Source organism: Ceratotherium simum, chromosome 18 (assembly GCF_057802395.1).
Source record: "Ceratotherium simum simum isolate JZ-2026a chromosome 18, ASM5780239v1, whole genome shotgun sequence".
Classification (NCBI taxonomy): Eukaryota; Metazoa; Chordata; class Mammalia; order Perissodactyla; family Rhinocerotidae; genus Ceratotherium; species Ceratotherium simum.
Genome location: NC_141917.1, coordinates 51,547,705 through 51,563,384, shown reverse-complemented (window position 1 = coordinate 51,563,384; position 15,680 = coordinate 51,547,705).

Below are 15,680 nucleotides of genomic sequence, written 5' to 3'. Positions count from 1 at the left end.
ACATAATGTGTCGCTGGTACAGTGCACATCACAGAACAGCAGGACGGAATCTCTCCTTGCAATCAGTAGATCGTGAATATAAGAATGGCTTGTCTGAGGTCAGACATGGATGCTATTGTAATCAGAAGGACAGAGTGTCTCTCCATGCAGTCATCTAAGGACAACGGTTACCATTTTAGCATGCAAAGACAACAGCGAGGTCAGAAACAACAGCTGCATCTGAGAAAACACTAGTCATCAGAGACAAGCACCGAACTGGGCAATCAAATAGAAGTCTGGTAATTAATTAAGTTTAGAGATTGTTCCAAGCCAGCTACTGGTCTGATTCGCCAATGCAATTTATTAGAAGGATTTTTTTTTTCAGTCAGGATGAGAGTACACGTTTATAAAGGTGAAAATACCATTCCCAGGGTCAGGAACTGCTGCTGGATTCACCTTCCTGAAACACTTTTTCTAGAATGCTCCTCCTCTGTTCACAATTGTTCATGGCTCCTCTTTCCAATGTATCAAATATGCATCATTTTAATTGGCTTTTAAGATACTCCATTATCTGGCCTCATTCTCTGTAACAAAAATTCTTTCTAACTACTTGCACAACTCTTTCCTCTTCGGCCAGTTTAGAAGGCCTTTGCTGTTGTTGTTCGCCTTACCTGGACACACTCTCCGCTTCCTTCCCACCTAGTCAAACTCTGAGCAGGCTTCAGAACCCGGCTCTAGATTTCCCTTCTACAGGCGTGCAACTGATCTTGATTCAGTCAACCTTCGGTGAGTTCATCCTCAAGTCCTTCAGCACTCAGGATCCCCAGACAAGTTAGCCCTTCATTTTATAGGAACAATCTTTTGATTTTTGTTCTTGTTTGAGATAATTTAATCTTTTCTAGTACCTCAGAAGCCCCCATATGGCACCTTCTTGATGACATCCTCATCTCTCCCCACCAAGAAGAACCCTACTGTATATTTTTGTGCAAGAGTTCCTCTAGAGTATATACCTGGGAATGGAATTGTAAGTTGAAAGGTATATGTATCTTCAACTTTACTAAGGAATTCCAAACTGTTTTATAAAGTGCTCATATCCATTTATATTCCCACCAGGGAAGTAGACTCTGAGACAGAGATTACACGCAGCAAGTTTATTAGGGTGTACTCTTGGGATCAACAGCTGTGGAGGGGAGGGGAATGAAGCAGGATTGGACAGAGGGAGAAGTTGGACTGTGATGCAATCTCAAGGAAACCCCCAGCTCACCCCACAGGGAGCTCTGAAGCTGAGATACTTCAGAGTTGTCTTTAGTTGGGGCTAGCGGACTAGGCCTTTGTAACCCTACGTGACCAGTCATTGGATGCAGGCTGCCCCCAGGGAGAGTACATAACTTTGGTCAAGACAATTCTTTTTTTTTTTTTTTTTGAGGAAGATCGGCCCTGAGCTAACATCTGCCAACCCTTCTCTTTTTGCTGAGGAAGACTGGCCATGGGCTAACATCCATGCCCATCTTCCTCCACTTTATGTGGGACGCCCCCACAGCATGGCTAGACAAGCAGTGCGTTGGTGCGTGCCCGGGATCTGAACCGGCAAACCCCAGGCCGCCACAGCAGAGCGTGCGCACTTAACTGCTTGCACCACCGGGCCGGCCCAAGACAATTCTTTTTAGCTGATTTATGATGATTTGTCATAAATCAAGCTTCCATAATGTGTAGTTTTGTTTCCAGGCTCTCCACTCTGTTCCACTAGTTTGTCTGTTTTTATACCAATACCACATTATCATGATCATTATACCTGCATTGTAGCTATAGATCAATTTTGTGAGAATATTCTTAAAATATTGTCTTCCTGTCTAAAAAGAGGGTTTATATCTCTATCTTTAATATAAGATATTGAAGTCTTCTTTAATGTCATTCCATAAAGTTTATAATCATCGCCATACAGGTCTTAGATATGTTTTGTTAGATTTATTGCTGGGTACTTTATACTTTTGTTGCTATTTTAAATGGTATTTTCCAACAGCTTGTTGCTGGTGTTTAGCAAGACAATGAATTTTTTTAAATTCAGGTAAAATTGGTATATAACATTATATAAGTTTCAGGTGTACAACATTATAATTCAGAAATACAATGAATTTTGATTTTTATCTAGCAATCTTACTAAATTCTTATATTAGTTCTAACAATTTTTCCGTAGATTCTTTTCAGTTTTCCAATAACCATATCTATTTCATACATGGAACTTACAACATGTTTCTGTAATAATTCATTGCAATACAAAGATGTCTAAAACAAAGCTAATTACTCCCCTCTTCTCTGCCACATTCCACATTCTATGTCATCATCTTCAGTTTACCAGTTACCAGTGTTAACAGCCTTCCACACTTTTCTCCTTGTTGATGCACCATATGGACCAACATGTAGAGGGTTGTTTTATTTACTTTTACTGAAACAGGACTATAACAAACATATGGTTCTGCAACCTGCTTTTTTCAGTTGGTTATTATCGTGAAGTTTCCTAACTCCATCTTCTTTTTTCTAATATCTTTATATGTTTTATGTAAATGAGCTCATGTCATATATGCTGGTTGGTTTCTTCATTTGGTTGGTTTGAGCACTCACTAAAACTGACTGTGGATCATCAGCAGACCAAATGTGAAGGCCTTGACCCTCCAGCAAAAGATTGCTGAATTAGTTACACATGTAAGTTTAAATAAACTAGTTAAGGTATCTATGTATCTTTTGTTAGTGATTCACACTTTGATTTTTTTGACTGTTGGATGCAATTAGAGTTAGACACACACTGCTGAGGGACCAAGTCTATTAAACCAAAAAGCAGTGAGCAGACACGCAAACCAAATAAGATGCCACGCTCAGCAAAATCCTTGTTAGGCCTGCAAGGATAAAATAACCACCTGACTTTATTTGTCCTCAGGTAACATGCTGTATCAGGTGACTCCAGTTGTTTCAATGGCACCGAGCTGGGCCGCACAGATCAGATCTGTACGGAGAGATTAAGTGAGTACAGAAACTCTTCCAATCAAGCTGCCAATAACTTGACTGAGACGTTAACGCTGTAATCTAGTAGCAATTTTAAACTAGAACAACGCGAGGAACTAAACATAACAAGACTTGGTCATTCTTGCTGTGTCTTTGCAATAGAGCTTTCTATTTCTGTGACAGCAAATAAAGTACCACTATGTCAAAGCTCTAGAACACATGGAGCCTTCTGCAGAAACAGGATGTGTTATCTGCCAAAAAGATATTAAACAAACCAAATTCATCTGGTATTTTCTGTAAATAATTCACTATTATTGTCTAGCATCTTGTAAGTATTGACTGTGTTTGTGAAAATAGAATTTAAGGAACGATTTACCCTATTTTCTGTGATTTCACTGAAGAAAGAACATATTGTTTTGTCTATTTCACGTCAGCAATGTTTTACTATTATAATTCCATGTTAATATTTTATTGTTGGTACCATGAAGTCATAATGTTTTCCAAACTAAGTGATTTGTTATTTCTTTGAAAGTTAGTAATATGTATATTTCATAATCTTCATTAACAACAAATATTAAGTGTGTGTCATATAGAGAGCCCTACTACACAGAGTTTAGAGAATACTAGAATATACGGCATGCAGTTTCTTCTATCCAGGGGTTGACTGTCTAGATGGGGAGATAAGATGTCAGTAGATGAAAAAAGATAATCATAATACCAGCTTTTTTTGAACTATGAATTAATATGCTCTTGTATTGTGCTAAGTGCTTTTCATAACTGTCAAAATAACCCACAAAAATCCTCACAATAACCCAATATGATAGGTAGTATGTCATACCTATTGTTGAGTGCTTTAAGTATAAAGCTAAGGAGCTTAGACTTCATTCTACAGAAAGTGGTGAGTCAAAAATGATTGAACACATGTTTAAATTATTTAAATTATAATAGTAACATATGTGCATTTAAAAAAATTCAAATAATACAGAAGTATAGAAAGAATAAGGCAAAAGTTCTCTTCCCTCCCACCATACCGTAATTTTACTTCCCAGAAATAATCACTCTTAATAGCTTGGGTACCACCTTCCAACCTTTTAGAATTCTGGATTCTTCTTTTTAACAAAGATATAGATCTACTTTTGAACGTAAGTGGAATTATATTATTCCTCCTTTTTGGCAACCTTTTTTTTTTCACTCAGTAATGTGTCATGAACACATTGCATGTTAGTACATGCTATGGAGACTTTTGAACAGCCTCAAGCATTTCAAAGCTTGGATGCACTAAAATGAAAAAAACTAGAAAATACCTATTAACATAACCAATGTTGCAATAAATATCTTTGTATGATTATCTTCCCACACCTGCCCGATTATTTCTTTAGGCCAAATTCCTAAAGGTGGAATTGCTGGATATATACATGTTAAAATTTGAAATATATTTTCAAATCATCCTCTGGGAAATTATATCAATTCATGTTCTCAAAGAAGATGTTTGAATGCTTCTTTCTCTGTACCTTCACCAGTACCAGATCTTATCAACAAATAAGAGTTTTGAGCAAGGATGTGACATGATCATAGCTGTGGTATGTCAGGTAGCTGGCCTATTCCAGATCATTGTTTTTAATGCATGATTCATTGTCTATTTAAAGTCTTAAAGCCACAAACTGGGTAATCAGACACCAAGGAAATGAAGATTTCTAATGTATTAGGAAGGCGGCTAAACAGAATAAATCTCACCTGGCAGAAAACTAATCTTATTGCTTTAAGTCAATGGTTCTCAAACCATTGGTGCACACTGAAATCATCTGGGGAGCTTTAAAAACTATCGATGTCTGGGTCCTACACCCCAAATTCTCATTTAATTGGTCTGAGCCTAAGCACTGAGATTTTTTTAAAGCCCTTAGGTGATTCTAATATGAGCCCGATCAAGAATTCCTGGTTTGAATGTTAATTTTAAAAGCTCCTGAACTCCATGCCCACCCATCTCACAAAGATGCCTGATGTGGCTTCCTTTTTCTGAGGCTCTCTTGAAAGTACGATATGGGTTCCACATTTGAGAAAGATCTCACTAGATTCAAACCAGGCACTGTATAGTAATAGTCGAAGAAATCCATGTTTCTTTTCTTAGCAAAGACGTTGGATTGTATTACAGGGCTTAATTTCGTTTCTATACCTTTAGCCACAAAGACTAAGAAACATAAGTATTCAAGTGTTTGAGTTAGACATTATGTTCCCCCTCAGGTGAATTAAGTAGAGGCCTGGTAAATCTGTAGAAAACAAACAAAATAAACAAACATGGTTCTTAGAACATTCCCTGGAAGATGAAAAGTACAAGTTAGAGCAGCTGTGGCCTGGCTGACATCCAGAGAAGGCAGGATCTCACAAGGCAATATTAGTAGATAATAAATGACCTAGTCCAATGGAGAATTGTTCTTCAGGTATTTCAACTGTGTGAGATCTAATTTCTCCCGTCTTGTGACTATATTCTTCAAACATATTCATTGTGATTAATGATATTGGACGGAAAATCTCATTTTGTTTTGAGGGATGAATGTCCCCTCATTTTGCTGACCCGGAGAATGAGTCACCCACTTCCTACAGACCTCAGGACATTTTGGTGCTCCATGTCAACCTATCCTTGCCAAGCAGTGGCTGACACTCTAAAGTGAACTTTTGCCCTTCAGAGATGGAAATGGAGCTCTAAATATTTGTATTTTGAGTTTCACATTTGCCTAGGTTGGTAACTTTCTAGGTATTATGAGAAGCAGTTTGCTAATCACTGGCAACAGAGCATCAGGCCTGGGATTCATTTCCTGACATCTCAGTGCAAACAGGATGGCTCTCCCCCATGGTATGATGGTAAGCGGGAGCCACGTGTGAAGCAGCTGATTTGAAGCATTTGTCAATTTCTGTGGTGTAAATACTCCCATCGTGGCTGATTTTAGGCTACCAAGGTTTAATCATCAGCACTCAAAATCCTGAGTATTTAACAATGAGCTCTCTCCAGATGGCTCCAGCAGGCTACTGGCTCTACCTTACTAAGAATCAACAATCCTGGTTTTTCTGGTGGGTAATTATAGATTGACAGCTAAAATACGGTGGTAATTGTCAGACTTGAGGTTATTTTGTTGCTCAAAATTTAGCCTAAGTGAGCAGCAAAGCCCCTGCTCACACCTGGACCACAGGTTCTCAGCATCTACTTTCAAAGACTCTTAGGGTCTGACAATGCAACAGCTCAGCTATTAGCACTTTAAAAAGGTTTATTTATAAGAATATTTATAAGAATTACAGTCTAAGGGGGCTGGCCCGGTGACATAGTGGTTAACTTCGCTTTGGCGGCTCAGGGTTCGTTGGTTTGGAATCCAGGTGCAGGCCTACGCACTGCTCATCAAGCCATGCTGTGGCGGCATCCCATATACAAAGTAGAGGAATATTGGCACAGATGTTAGCTCAGGGACCATCTCCCTTAAGCAAAAAGAGGAAGATTGGCAACAGGTGTTAGCTCAGGGTCTCACCAAAAAAAAAAAAGAAAAAGAATTATAGTCTAAGGCAAAATAAGTATTTTGGGCTAGGACCATGGAATGTATCAAAATTTAAGAGATCTTTAATCTAATCACTAAATCAATTTATCAGCAGTAATGGTTGTCTGCTTGATCATGCTCCTCTTTTCCCATTAAGTTCAAATGCTCTTTTAGGAGCGAGCAGCTATTCCAGATCCCATTTTATTTGACCCAAATATGAGTTGTAATCTCTTTGGAAGAAAGGACTTCTCTGTTTTCCTTGTGAAGTCCTATGCCCATCAAGTGGATGGCTTGTAAGAACAGAAGGAGGCACTGGTCAGCCTGCCCCCTATTTGGAAAAGGAACCAAATGGAAAATGATCATTTTTTATACACATTTTTGTAGGAGGTAGTAATTATTTTTATTTAGCACTGTTCTCTTTAAAATGTCAGAAATGTGTGAGTAAAACATGTGAGTAAATTACTATTTGAAATAATCACCTGTATGTGTTTTCTATATCAACATGTCACAAAAACTTCTTATTACATTACCATACAAAAATATAATAACACCTTGCATTTGTAGAGAGATTAAGAGTAATCTGGAGTCTGAACAGATGTTAGTTTGTATCCTCAATTTGTAAATTAGTATCCTCATTTGTAAAAACAGACATAAAAATAGTATCTACTTCATGGGATTATTGCGAGGATTAAATGAGATAATATAAATAAAGCACTTAGAGCCAGCCCTGATGGTCTAGTGGTTAACGTTCTGTGTGCTCCACTTCAGTGGCCAGGGTTTGGTTCCTGGTCGCAGAACGACACCACCCATCCATCAGTAGCCATACTGTGGCAGTGGTCACATAGAAGAACTGGAAAGACTTACAACTAGAATATACAACTATGCACTGGGGCTTTGGGGAGGAAAAAAAAAAAAGAGGAAGATTGGCAACACATATTAGCTCAGGGCAAATCTTTCCCAGCAAAAATAAATAAATAAATAAATAAAGCACTCAGCATAGGCTTGGCATTTAGCAGATGCACAATAAATCAAGAAATTATTATTTTTATACTGTTATTCTTTTGACCTTTTGCAAAGTTCTTTAATCAATCCAATCTCATGTGATTTTTTATTATAGTCATGTAAAGTATATAAAGTGAGTAGTATTATAGCCCTTTTAAAGGTAAGGAAATGAAGGCTTAGAAAAATTGAGAATTTGCCCAAGATGGAATAGCTGGTAAATGGCAGTGCTGGGATATGCTTTTCACTGTAATATGTTATATATAATTAACCATAATATCAATTTGCTGACTCAAAATAGGGTTAAACAAATGCATAGCAGTAAAACTGGTATTCTAATCAGAAGATTTTTTCATTCCTGAGTAAGGTAAATATTGCTACCTACTGATTTTGGAAATATTATTCCTTGGAAACAACCACAAGTTTCTCCTGTTAGTAGCAGCAGCAGAAACTATTTCTAAATGTTTTTATGTGCCAAGCACTATTATGCTTCATGATTTTTGATCCTCAGAACAATCCTCTATGGTAGGTATTATATTCTTTTTACAGATCATCATAATAGCTAACATCTATGACCACTTAGTCTATGCCAGACACAAGGCCAAGTATTTTACATGTATTATCTCCTGACAACCTTCTGTTATAGGGAGCCACCATTATCATCATTATTCCAGTTTGCTAATGAAGATAATATATAGACAAATTTGCTGTTAGAATTATAGAAGAGGAAACTTTTTATTAGACATTATCTCTGTGTGAGTACATACTTTAAAGGTCCTTACTGGATTATCTTGCTAGAGCCAGTCCCATTAAAAATAATCATTGAAGTAGAGATTGGAGAGAAAACAGTTGTCGGGGCAAAATGATGTTCAAAGTCTGTTTGTGCATGCCTTTGATACTAACCCCTTCCCCAGAATTGTAGAATAAGATGTGCTGTGAAAAACTTGACTGTTGGCGAGTCATTGTATTAGTCAGGCCTTATCCAGTTTGAGTAAAAATAAATTCAGTTTGGCAACTGCACACTGAAGTGTAAACCATTCTTAACACTCAGAAACACATCATAGCCTTTCCAAAGATAAAAACAGTGATGGGGTCAAAGAAGTATGTTGTTTCAGGGCGTATGTTGCTATTAATACAACAGCCTCTCTGCAGGAAGTAGACACAGACAGCTCACAAAAACAGGAAAGTCACTCAGGAACCTGCTTTAAAACTCCTGGTCTGAACTCATGAAATTGCTCTAAAGTCACAGGGATGGATATCACAAAACAGAAGGCAAAGAGAAGAACACAGTTCTTCTCACACTTTAACTCAGATAATACTGTATTTTCAATCCTGCGAAGACTGATCTAGACAGAATAAGGAACAGAACTTTTTACACCAACACTGTCATTTTACAAATAAAGAAACTCAGATCACAGTTGGATACGATGGACAGATCGTGTTTTTGCCTGCCCAGAATCCATTTCCCCTTCTGGTAACAATGGAGTTTTCTTTGGTACTCCTCCCTGACCCATGATCTTTTGGTTTGGAGAGGGCTGATCTCATCCCCAGGTCCAGGGGTGGCATAGACCAGGCATGGACAAATGAGGTCACATTGAAGTGTTCACTGATAGGTACTAGGCAGAATGTGAATTAATACAGAGGGTAAAGTAAATCCAAGACCACACAGTTAATGCCAAAGCTAGGATTATACTCCAAGCCTAATCTTTTTCATACTACCATGCCACATAATTTATATGTCAAAAAAAGTTTTTATTAATTTAAAAAATAGTTGTAGGTTCCATTTCACTGCTAATAAGGCAGACTGTCTCAGGGTCTATGCTACTTCCTATTTGAACATATGCCCACATTTCCTTCTATTTCCTTAAAGAGAGTAACAATTTATACTAGGGTAAGGAGAGGTCAATGATAATGTACTTCATATTCCATGTTCCTCTAAGGCCATTTCAAAAAATTATCTTATGCCACTAGAATATCACTATATATTTTATTCTATTAATGACTGCAATATGATTTATAGCCATGTGAAAAAGGGGCTAGGAAAGAAATGGGAGAGAGTATACTATTCCATAATGCTTATAGTGGTTTCATTGGAGTGACTGGATTATAAATAATTTCCCTTCATTCCTTTATTTTCCCATTTTTTGGGTAATATATTTCAAAAAAATTAGCTTATACTTTAAAAAAATCTAATTATTCAAAGATCAATTATCTATGCTTCAAATTATTCAACCTCTTTTTTACTCTCTTACAACTCTATCTTGCTGTTTCTGTTTTGACCATTAATCTCCTCCTTAATTCTGCTAGGAGAAAAACTTGTGAGACTCAGACTAGACGATATTTACCTATCCTGGGTGTAGTTTTCCTGAGTGTCGGTGTGAAAGTGTGGCTGGAGCAGGGCCAGCGCATCAGGGCTCCCAGGAAAGCAGCTACATCCCAGGAAATCAGTGAACAATGAAGAGAAGGAGGTTTAGGGATTACTCAGATCAATTTTAACTAACTGAATCAATATGGTCTTTCATTACCTCAGGAAACTTGGAGTTGGCATTACTTAAAATTATATTTGGGAGTCACACCAGGCCTCAAACCAAAATATCTTAACTGAATTCCTTATCTTCCCTTTGCCAAAACAGGCACACGCTCGACACACCCTCACACTCAACTCTTCACCACACGTTTCTCAACTCTTCCTCACTCTTCCTCACTGCCTACATTTAATAGTCATCAAGTCCTAATGCGTTTTCTTCACCATTCTCATATTGCTGTATCATCAATTGCTGTTTATACTGATAGTTTCTCAGCTGCCACTCTCCTCCTTCTCCCTTTAATCCTCCACGGTGATCTTTAAAATCACCAAGCCAACCCTGACATTCCCCAGCCCCACCTCCACCTCCACTCAAAACAATTCAATACTTTCTTATTTTCTTCAGGATAACATCCAAACTTCCTTAGTATGGCATTCAAAGCCTTTCAGGATCTGGCCTCTGGCTATCATTTTAACATCATCTCCCACCAGCTCTCCATACACTCGGGCCTCACTTCAGTCACATCAAACTACCTGAATTACCTAACTGCCATTTTACAGTCCACTTTGCACAAGTTATTATCTCTATTTGGAATACCTTGGCCCTTCTATCTGGGGTTGATTAATTCACAATTGTTGATAAAAGAGTTTGTATTGCGTTGTAGCTTTGGTGTAAAACATGAGACTATTCGTATATATGCTTTTATACAGAGAGTGTGTTTCTAGAGGAATACATAAGAAATTGGTAATATTGGTTGCCTCTGGAGAAGAGAACTGTGGAACTGAGATTTAGGGATGGGAGAGACACATTTCACTCTATACTCCTTTGTGCCTTCAGAAATTTGTGCCGTGTAAATGATACTGAACCTCTTAATCTCAAATTCGTGCGCCTGATGTGCAGTAAGCCAATCACTGAGACACCAGTGCTTGGAGGTTGAGAAAGGTTTATTTGAATTAGCCAAAATGAGAAGGCAGGAGGATAGGGTCTCTCAAATCCACCTTAACAAAAAAAGAAAGCAGGGGGTTTTATAGTGCTAAGGGGCTTGGGAGGTGCAATTTTGGGGAAACAAAGGGGAAATTCATGTTTCTTTCACTCCAGATAAGCCCTTGGGCAATCAGACTTCTGGGCTCAACTGCAGCTGGGGGCTGGTTATCTGGTAGTCATAACACCCTTGAAGGCATTCTTTTTCTTCTGCAAAACAAGCTCATAAATCCTTGTGACCCTTGAGTCACCCCTCAGGTTAAACAAGAAAACAGCAAAATTCATTTCTCTTATACACCCAAGAGAAATGAATGCATACGGCCACCAAAAAACATGTACAAGAATATTCATAGCAGCTTTTCTCATAATAGAGAAGAACTGAAAATAACCCAGATGTCCATCAACAGTAGAATGGCTATATAAATGGAAATATATTTATTTAATGGAATACCATACAGCAATAAAAAACAAACTATGATATAATCCATCAGGGACATAATATTTAGCTAAAGGATCTGACACAAAAGAGTAAATACTGAATGATTCTATTTATTTCAAGTTTAAAAACAGGCGAAACTGGAGCCAGCCCAGTGGCACGAGCAGTTAAGTGTGTGCGCTCCGCTGCAGTGGCCCGGGGTTCGCAGGTTCGGATCCTGGGTGTGCACCGATGCACCGCTTGTCAAGCCATGCTGTTGCAGCATCCCATATAAAGTGGAGGAAGATTGGCATGAATGTTAGCCCAGGGCCAGTCTTCCTCAGCAAAAAAAGAGGAGGATTGGCAGATGTTAGCACAGGGCTGATCTTCCTCACCAAAAAAAAAAAAACCAGGCAAAACTAATCAATGGTGATAGAAGTCAGAATAGTGATTACCTCAGGCAAGGGTGGGGCACAGAGGGCTCTCACAGTGGAATGGGAGGATATTGACTGGGAAGGGATAAATTTGGAGTTGGTAGGAGTGTTCTGTATCTTGAAGTACAGTGCGTGGTGGTTAAATGGTTGTATACTTCTGTAAAATATATGTATAAAATGGATATATCCATATGTAAAAAATAATTGACCTCTACATTGTAGATTAGTGTATTTTACTATATGCATGTTGATAAATTTTTTTAAGTTTTTAAAAAGCATAACAAGTACAAATTACCAATTTGAAAAAAGACAAAATCATTTTTAAAAATCTCACCCAAATGTCAAGTGATTTCTCCCTTTACACTGATAAAAGTCAATGCAACTTCCATATTAAGAGTCAATAAAGAAAAAGAAGAATAGGAAAAATACTAAGAATTTTTTTTAAACTAAAGAAAGAGAAAAGTTTGAAGCAACTATTGATTGTAGGAATAAAATTCTGATTAAACCAATCGTAAAACAAAGACTAAAACAGAATTTTGTGTCGTGATTCTAAGGCCTCAAAGACTATAATACAATGCTTCAGCCCACCAGGGGCAAAAAAGTTCTTTTACAAATTTATCAAACAACTTTTAGAAATGTAAGTGAAGAAGATGGAACTTGGACTGGCATTTTATCAGGGAACACCATGGTAACTGGGGAAGAGAGTTCACTTGGTGGAAAAGTGGCAGCTAGAAATGGAAGTGACAAAGGCAATATTGAGTAAATAAAGTTTATCTGGTCCACAGAGAGGCAGAACAATGGTCATCTTTGTAGGTACAAGGACAGAAGAACAAAGTAGTCAAGAGAAGGAGAAAGAGGCAAGGAAGAGAGAAGGTTCTAGGCATCCAGAATATTTACAAATGAATTAAAAAAGGTAGGTGAAACTGAGAAATAAGCTGCTTTAGAATATAACAGACAGGGCCGGCCCCGTGGCTTAGCAGTTAAGTGCATGCGCTCCACTACTGGTGGCCTGGGTTTGGATCCCGGGCGCGGACCGACGCACCGCTTCTCCAGCCATGCTGAGGCCGCGTCCCACATACAGCAACTAGAAGGATGTGCAACTATGACATACAACTATCTACTGGGGCTTTGGGGAGAAAAAGGAGGAGGATTGGCAATAGATGTCAGCTCAGAGCCAGTCTTCCTCAGCCAAAAGAGGAGGATTGGCTGGGCCTGCCCCGTGGCTTAGCGGTTAGGTGCTCGAGCTCTGCTACTGGTGACCCTGGTTCGGAGACTGGGCACGCACCTACATACCGCTTCTCTGGCCATACTGAGGCCGCGTCCCACATACAGCAACTAGAAGGATGTGCAGCTATGACATACAACTATCTACTGGGGCTTTGGGGAAAAAAGGAGGAGGATTGGCAATAGATGTTAGCTCAGAGCCAGTCTTCCTCAGCAAAAAAAAAAAAGAGGAGGATTAGCATGGATGTTAGCTCAGGGCTGATCTTCCTCACAAAAAAAAAAAAAAGAATATATCAGACAAACTCTAGAACAAGAGAAGGAAGAGGGAGAGTCACCCAAAGTGAAAGCGACATATGCTACTTGTTTAAAGTCTCTCTTTTTCAGTTCAGGAGAGGTAGTAAGGTGTTTAGGTCAGCCTTCCCCACTCCCAAGATGTAATACTTTGAATACCTAATTTGCCAGGTGTTTTTCCTTCTGAATAAGTACTTTTTTTTTTAAAGTAAAAAGTAATAAAGCCTCATTGTAGAAAATTTGGAAAATACAGAAAAAGCTTAAGGAGAAACCAAAATTACTTAAGAGATGACCGCTGCAGCATTTCGTATAGAACAATTTCTAATAGACAGAGAGCAGCAGAACAAGAGCATGTCCAAGGCTCTGCTGCCCTAGGAACCCAGATGAGTTTATTATTGGAGAGTTGCGGTTTTTATTTTATTGGTGCATTTTCCCACTAGATGCTTCATGAGGGCAGAGATTTTGATCTGTGTTGTTTACTGCTGTATCCCATTGCCTGGCACATAATAGACACTCCGAAATATTTGTTGAATTAGCTATTTTTTTTTCACATTTACTTATGAAGATTAGCTGCTACTTTTTTTTCTTCATAATTAAAACATTTAAAATACTTTTCATGTTCCATTTCTTGACTTTTCTTATTTATCAGGACAATCTAGTTATTAAATAAAAACATCTATTGAAATTTAGGAATATGTCAAATGTAAACAAAACTTCATGATTCACATTAATATCACGTCATATTTCTTCTGTGATGCCTTGGTGTGTACTCTCCCTGAATCCTGGCAGAAACAATTCCTTCCATTCCTTATGTTAATCTATTGCCCATATAACTTACCAAATAGAACTTGAAAACCAATTTAACATCTAGGGAATTGCAGCTTATTTTTTCTTAAAAACTAGCATTTCTTTTTAAAATTTGAGTCAGGATGCTAAAAAAATTTTTTTTTCAAAATTCAGGACTTCTCTTTGGATGGTGAAAAATGATCAAGGAGCTTCCATGGTGCCTGGAAGTCTAGCAAAGGAAGTTAAGAATACTGAATATTCCTGCAGTGAAAATTTTCCAGGAGGGTAGGTGGAATTACTCAAGCATGAAATACAGCCAGAATTCTACAGTCTACGTTCCCATCCTTGGAATTAAAACAGGACCCTCGGAATCTTTCACAATCAGAGGTAGCCAAGGCCCTTCAACCAATCAGCTGCAACCAAGGCCTCGAGGGCTACAATGCAGTTATTTTGGGAAAAAAAAATACCACATAGTTAAGCAAAAGGGTCTTTTATTGGTTCACATAACTGGGAAGTCTAGAGGTGGCACTGAGCTGGTCATGGCAGGGTCCAGGGTTTTAACAATGTCCAGGTTCTCTCTCCCGGCATCCATGTGATCAAATCTCAGGGGACCTATGGGTCCAGCTTGGATCACGTACCCTTTGCTGGATCATTAATAGTGACTGGAGAATAAGATATTTGAATTGGCAGGGCATAGGCAAGGCCTGAGCCACATACCCATCCATAAAAGGAGGGAGGTGGGATCAACCTCACTCAAACCAAGTGAAGTGGATTCTCTGCAAGGGGTGTTCTGTCACCTCGTGGCATGGCAAAGAGTATTGGTGACAATGTTGAAACTTACCTGAGCCCTGTGCTCCATGCACACATCCACTCACCCTTTGTGTTCCAGGAAGTGGCTTAATGCAAAGAACCACTTTTACTCATACGACTTACCTAAGACTCTGGATGACCTCCTTGTCTACTTATGACAAGGCCAGACACAGACCCTCTAAATTCCCATTTTGTCTCATAAATGATTAGCTGAACCGTTTGTTCCACTGACTAAGTTGGACAAAATGCATGCTAACTTGACTTGAGTAAACTTTAGTCAGGCTTCTCTCCTTCCCCTGAACTTGGTCCAGGAACGTGGCCTACCTTTGAGCAGTAGAACAAGGAATAACCCCTCCTTAACTGCCCCTTCTGAGAATCAGCTGACCTCGGAAGAAAACATTCCCTGATCAAACTCCTGGTAACTCCACCTACTCATCCCAAGCCCCCACACCCGAGGCGAAAGACTCGGGTTTACTCCTCCCTATAAAAGGCCTGACCTACCTGACCTTTGAGATGCTTGCAGATCTTATGGTCTATGATCAGAGCACTCTCCCTATTACAATAGTCTCCCATCTCTCCTTGCAAAAGTCCTTTTGAATAAAGTCCTTATCTCAGTCCAGATTTGTTTTTTATTTGACACTGGCCAGACAAAACAATACATGTCTACCCCAACACTCTATTATCCAGTCTGATGGGTCTTGAGGGGATGAAAATTAATTAC